Consider the following 7,046-nt stretch of genomic DNA (forward strand, 5'->3'; position numbering starts at 1 on the left):
ACGCACATTCACCAGATGTTAGTGACTCTGTGTTGTTCTTGTTGCTCAGTAATTATCCGATACCCTTCTCCTATAATACTTATTATTTCCTGGAATCTAACTGTATAACCGAGACTGATCTTTTAACGGTTAAATCATCGCAAAATCTATCTGAACTGGTTAAATTTACTTCAAAGAACAAACGGCAAAAACTGCTTGAGGTAGTTAAAATAGTCAATATATTCACATTAATTCGACTGGTTAAATAGTTAAACTAGGTAAGACAGTTAAACTGCACAGATTGCAATATCTTTGTTAATTGGTTGAGGTAGTTCAAATTGTCTAAGTGGCTGATATAGCTCAAGTACAATGTTTTCAGCTCTTTTTCACCACAAAAAGCTTATCTGCGCGTTTGCAGCTGACATGTGTTGATTATAGCTTTACTTCAGTCAAAATAACTTCACTAAATTACACTGTTTTCGGCTCTTTATTGGATCCGGAAAACGTTTTTTGCCTGTTGCAGCCAATCGCGCTGACTTTTACCAGACCACTGAAAACAACGTTTTTACTTCTTCGTCGCTAAGTTACGCTATTTTCAGCTCTTTTTCACGAAAAATTGGTTTCTGTCTGTTTAGAGCTTTTTACGCTGTTTTTGGCTTTATCGCACCGAGAAAAGGAATTTTTGCCTGTTTTTTTTACCAGTCACGCTTAGTGTATCTTATCTTCCTCAAACCGATGTTTCTGCTTTCTTCTTGCTATATTTCTCTGCTTTCAGCTTCATACCACCAGAAACATGTTTCTGACGCTGCACCGAAAACAGCTTTTCTGCCTTTTTGCACCTAATCACGCTGTTCTTAACTAACGTAAAGGCGTTTTTTGGCTTCTCTGCTGTTGTCATGCTGTGTTTAGAGCTTTCTCGCTCTAAAAACTTGTTTTGTGGCCTGTTTCCAGCTAATCCCGATTATTCAACCTTTATCTCACTCAAAAAAACGTTCTTACTCTTTTCTTGCTAAATTAGGCAGTATTCAGCTTTTTCGCACCTGAAAAAGGTTTTTCGCCTGTTTGCAGCTAATCACGCTGATTTTAGCGATATCTCACTCAGAAGAATGTTTTTGCTTTTTCGCTACTAAGTTAAGCTTTTTTCAGCTCTACCGCACTGAAAACCCTTTTTTGTGCTTGTTTGCTGGATGTACGCTGCTGTTATCTTCCTTGCACTAAAACCTGGTGTTCTAGCCTGTTGGCAGATAATCGACTGTTTTTAGCTTGATCTCAACTCAAAACAACGTTTTTGCTGTTTTGCTGCTAAATTACGCTGTTTTCAGTTTTTTTTTGTACTGAATTAAGAGTGTCACCTGTTTGCAGCTAATGACGCTGTTTTAAGCTATATCTCACTCATAACAACATTTTTCTCTCTGTGATGCTAAATTACGCTCTTTTCAGCTCTATCGTACTGAAAACCCTCTCTATACTTGTTCGTTGCTGTTACACTGTTCTTACCTTCCTTGCATGAAAAGTGGTTTTCTAGCCTGTTCGCGGCTAATTGACCGATTTTAGCTTGATGTTTCCGAAAACAACGTTTTTGCTGTTTTGTTGCTAAATTAGGCTGAATTCAGATGTTTATCTGCTTGCAGCTAATAGCGGTTTTTTTAGGCTATATCTCACTCATAACAACATTTTTCCTGCTGTGGTGCTAAACTATGCTCTTTTCAGCTCTTTTGCACCGAAAACCCTATTTTTTGCCTGTCTGCTGTTGTTACACTTGGTCTTCTGGCCTGTTTGCAGCAAATTGACTGATTTTTGCTTGATCTCACCTAAAACAATGTTTCTACTGTTTTGTTAGTAAATTTCGCTTTTTCCAAATTTTTTTGCACTGAATAAAAAATTTAGCCTTTTTGAAGCTAGTCACGCTGATTCTAGCTATACCTCAATCAAAAGAACGTTTTTTGCTCTTTTGGGTCCAAATTACACTCTTACAAGACTTTTTTCACGGCATAAAGGTTCTGGCCTGTTTTCAGCTAATCACGCTGATTCCAGCTATATTTCACGCAAAAAAATGTTTTTGTTGTTGTGGTGCTAAATTGCGCTGTGTTCAGCTTTTTCGCACTGGAAACGGTTTTCGCCTATTTGAAGCTTTCCCCATTGATTCCAACTATATCTCACTCAAAAGAAAATTTTTGCTTTTTCGCCGCTGTATTTTAGCTGTATTGCACCTAGAACCTTTTTTGTGCTGGTTTCCTGGATTTACGCACTTTTTTTTCTTCCTTGAACCAAAACCGGTGTTCTGATGTTTCTGACATTCAGAATCTAGCTGAACTGAGTGAAGTAGCTAAAATAGTCAAACTATTTTAATTGATTCGACTGGCTAAATAGTCAAACCAGCCAAGACACTTACATAAACTGGTTTTCTGCCCCTTTCCAGCTAATTGACTGATTTTAGCTTGATCTCACTGAAAAGAACGTTTTTGTTGTTTTCTTGCGAAATTGTGCTTTATTCAATACTCCTTTTTTTTTGCACTGAATGACGATCTTCCCTGTTTGCAGCTAATCACGCTGATTTAGCCACATCTCCCTCAAAAGAAGGTTTCTGCTGTTTTGGAGCAAAATTAGGCTCTTTTCAGATGATGTTATTAAGAGATCCTCGCAGCTAAGAACACTACTGATACCGGTGTAGCGCTCTACCAACTGAGCTAACAAGCCAACTTGGAGATGGTCAATGTGTTGGGTCCAAATAAACCATCCAAGTAATGAATGACGATTTTAGATATGTGAAGTTCATATACTTGCACTGCGGTAAAGAGATGATATTAGGAGATCGTCGCAGCTGAGAACACTATTGAAACGAGCAGTTGATAATAGGACCTGAAAAAAGTTGGCTTGTTACCTCAGTTGGCAGAGCCCTGCACCGCTTCAACTACTGTACGGGCCGGAATTTTTCATAGATCCTATTATCAACTACTCATTTCAGTACTGTTCTTAGCTGTGTGGATCTCTTAATATCATCTCTTCACAGCAGTGCAAATATATGAACTTCATATATCTAAAATCATCTCTATTTTCAGCTCTTTCGCACTCGCCAAAGGTCTTCTCCTGTTTGCAGCTACTCCTTGGTCTTTCTGCAGATAATCAGTATGATTCTAACTTTATCTCACTCCAAAGAATGTTTTTGTCGTTTTGTTTCTAAATTGAGCTGTTGTTAGGTTTTTTTGCATCGAAAAAGGTCTTCGCCTGTTTGCGAATTTATCACGCAAATTCTAGCTGTTTCTCACTGAAATGAAAGTTCTTTCCTGTTTTAGTCCAAGACTGCAATGTCATCACCTTTTTTCGCACTGGAAACGGTTTTCAGCTGTTCGAGGCTAATCACGTTCTGTTAACTTAAATCTGAATCACAACAACATTTTTGCTTTACGCTGGTAATTTACGCTTTTTTCAGCTCTATCGCACCCAAAACCATTTTTGTGCTTGTTTGCTCTTGTTATGCAGTTTTTACTTTTCTTGAACAAAAACTGCTTTCCTGGCCTTCGCCAAGTGACTGATCTTAGCTCAATCCGACTAAAACGAACGTTTTTGCTAATTTGTTGCTAAATTACGCTGTTTTCAGCTTTTTTGCACTGCATAGAGGCTTTGGTCTTTTTCCAGGTAATCACGATGATTCTCACTTTATCTCACTCCAAAGAATGTTTTTGTTGTTTTGTTGCTAAATTACGCTCTTGTCAGGTTTTTTTGCACCGAAAAAGGTCTTCGCCTGTTTGCAGCTTATCACGCTAATTCTAGCTGTTTGTCATTCAAATGAAAGTGTTCACCTGTTTTAGTCGAAAATCGCAATGTCCTTACCTTTTTTTGCACTGGAAACGGTTTTCAGCTGTTCGAAGCTAGTCACGTTCTGTTTACTTAAATCTGAACCACAACAACATTTTAGCTTTTCGCTGCTAATTTACGTTCTTTTCAGCTCCATCGCACTGCAAACCCCTTTTGTGCTTCTTGCTTGTTGTTATGCAGTTTTTACTTTCCTTGAAAAAAAACTGCTTTCCTCGCCTTTTTGTGGTCAATTGACTGATTTTAGCTCAATCTGACTAAAAAGAAGGTTTTTGCTGTTTTGTTGCTAAATTACGCTGTTTTCAGCTTTTTTGCACTGGAGAGGCTTTGATCTTTTTGCAGGTAATCACGATGATTCTAACTTTCTCTCACTCCAAAGAATGTTTTTGTGGTTTTGTTGCTAACTTACGGTGTTGTCAGGTTTTTTTTGCACCGAAAAAGGTCTTCGCCTGTTTGCGGCTATATCATGCCAACTCTAACTGTTTCTCACTCCAATTAAACTGTTTTCCTGCTTTAATCAAAAATTGCAATGTCCTCACCTTTTTTTTACACTGGAAACGGTTTTCAGCTGTTTGAAGCCAATGACGTTGTTTTAACTTACATCTGAACCACAACAACATTTTTGCTTTTTGCTGGTAATTTACACTCTTTTCAGCTTAATCGCACCCAAAAACCTTTTGTGTGCTTGTATGCTGTTCTTATCCAGTTTTTACTTTCCTTGAACGAAAACTGCTTTCCTGGCCTTTTTCGAGCTAATTAACTGAGTTTACCTCAATGTGACTAAAAAGAACGTTTTTGCCCATTAGTTGCTAAATTACGCTGTTTTCAGCTTTTTTGCACTGGAGAGAGGTTTTGGTCTTCTTGCAGGTAATCAGAATGATTGTAACTTTATCTCACTCCAAAGAATGTTTTGTCAGGTTTTTTTGCACCGAAAAAGGTCTGCGCCTGTTTGCGGCTTTATCACGCTAATTCTAGCTGTTTGCCACTCCAATAAAAGTTTTTTCCTGTTTTAGTCCAAAACGGCAATGTCCTCACCTTTTTTTTCCACTGTTTTTCCACGGTTTTCATCTGTTCGAGGCCAATTACGTTGTTTTAACTTAAATCTGAAGCACAACAACATTTTTGCTCTACGCTGTTCTTATCCAGTTTTTTCTTTCTTTGAACGAAAACTGCTCTCCTGGCCTTTTTTGGGGCCAATTGACTGACTTTAGCTCAATGTGACTAAAAAGAACGTTTTTCCTCTTTAGTTGCTAAATTACGCTCTTTTCAGCTTTTTTGTACTGGAGACAGGTTTTGGTGTTCTTACAGGTAATCAGAATAATTGTAACTTTATCTCACTACAAAGAATGTTTTTGTCGTTTTCATGCTAAATTACGGGGTTGTCAGGTTTTTTTTGCACCGAAAAAGGTCTTCGCCTGTTTGCTGCTTTATCACGCTTATTCTAGCTGTTTGCCACTCAAATAAAAGTTTTTTTCCTGTTTTAGTCCAAAACTGCAATGTCCTCACCTTTTTTCGCACTGGAAACGGTTTTCAGCTGTTCGAGGCAAATTACGTTGCTTTAACTTAAATCTGAACCACAACAACATTTTTGCTTTACGCTGGTAATTTACGCTCTTTTCAGCTCTATCGCACCCAAAACCCTTTTTGTGCTTGTTTGCTGTTGTTATGCAGTTTCTACTTTTCTTGAAAAGAAACTACTTTTCAGGCCTTTTTTGGGCCGAGTGACTGATTTTAGCTCAATCTGACTAAAAAGAAATTTTTTTCTATTTTGTTGCTAAATTACGCTGTTTTAAGGTTTTTGTAGCACCAAAAGAGGTCTTGGCCGGTTTGCAGCTTAACCACGCTAATTCTAGCTTTTTGCCACTCAAATAAAAGTTTTTTTCTGTTTTAGTCCAAAACGGCAATGTCCTCCCCTTTTTTATCCACTGGAAACGGTTTTCATCTGTTCGAGGCCAATTACGTTGTTTTAACTTAAATCTGAAGCACAACAACATTTTTGCTTTACGCTGTTCTTATCCAGTTTTTTCCTTCTTTCAACGAAAACTGCTCTCCTGGCCTTTTTTGGGGCCAATTGATTGACTTTAGCTCAATGTGACTAAAAAGAACGTTTTTCCTCTTTAGTTGCTAAATTACGCTCTTTTCAGCTTTTTTGTACTGGAGACAGGTTTTGGTGTTCTTACAGGTAATCAGAATAATTGTAACTTTATCTCACTCCAAAGAATGTTTTTGTCGTTTTCTTGCTAAATTACGGGGTTGTCAGGTTTTTTTTGCACCGAAAAAGGTCTTCGCCTGTTTGCTGCTTTATCACGCTTATTCTAGCTGTTTGCCACTCAAATAAAAGTTTTTTTCCTGTTTTAGTCCAAAACTGCAATGTCCTCACCTTTTTTCGCACTGGAAACGGTTTTCAGCTGTTGGAGGCGAATTACGTTGTTTTAACTTAAATCTGAAGCACAACAACATTTTTGCTTTACGCTGGTTATTTACGCTCTTTTCAGCTCTATCGCACCCAAAACCCTTTTTGTGCTTGTTTGCTGTTGTTATACAGTTTCTACTTTTCTTGAACAGAAACTGCTTTTCTGGTCTTTTTTGGGCCAAGTGACTGATTTTAGCTCGATCTGACTTAAAAGAACGTTTTGCTGTTTTGTTGCTAAACTACGCTGTTTTCAGCTTTTTTGCACTGCAGAGAGGTGTTGCTCCCTTTGCAGGTAATGACGGTGATTCTAACGTTCTCTCACTGCAAAGAATGTTTTTGTGGTTTTGTTGCTAAATTACGGTGTTGTCAGGTTTATTTTGCACCGAATAAGGTCTTCGCCTGTTTGGGGCTATATCACGATAACTTTACCTGTTTCTCAGTCAAATGAAAGTGCTTTCCTGTTTTAGCCCACAACTGCAATGTCCTCACCTTTTTTCGCACTGAAAACGGTTTTCGGCTGTTGGAAGCTAATCTCGTTCTGTTAACTTAAATCTGAACCACAAGAACATTTTGGCTTTCCGCTGGTAATTTACGTTCTTTTCAGCTCTATCGCACTGCAAACATTTTTTGTGCTTCTTTGCTGTTGTTATAAACATTTTACCTTCATTGAACAAAACCTGCTTTCCTGGCCTTTTTGTTGCCAATTGACTGATTTTAGCTCAATCTGACTAAAAAAAACGTTTTTGCTGTTTTGTTGCTAAATTACGCTGTTTTGAGCTTTTTGCACTGGAAAAAGATTTTGGTTTTTTTGCAGGTAATCACGATGATTCTAACTTTCTCT

This window comes from Pocillopora damicornis, chromosome 5 (assembly GCF_964200805.1).
Source record: "Pocillopora damicornis chromosome 5, jaPocDami1.2, whole genome shotgun sequence".
NCBI classification, from domain to species: Eukaryota; Metazoa; Cnidaria; class Anthozoa; order Scleractinia; family Pocilloporidae; genus Pocillopora; species Pocillopora damicornis.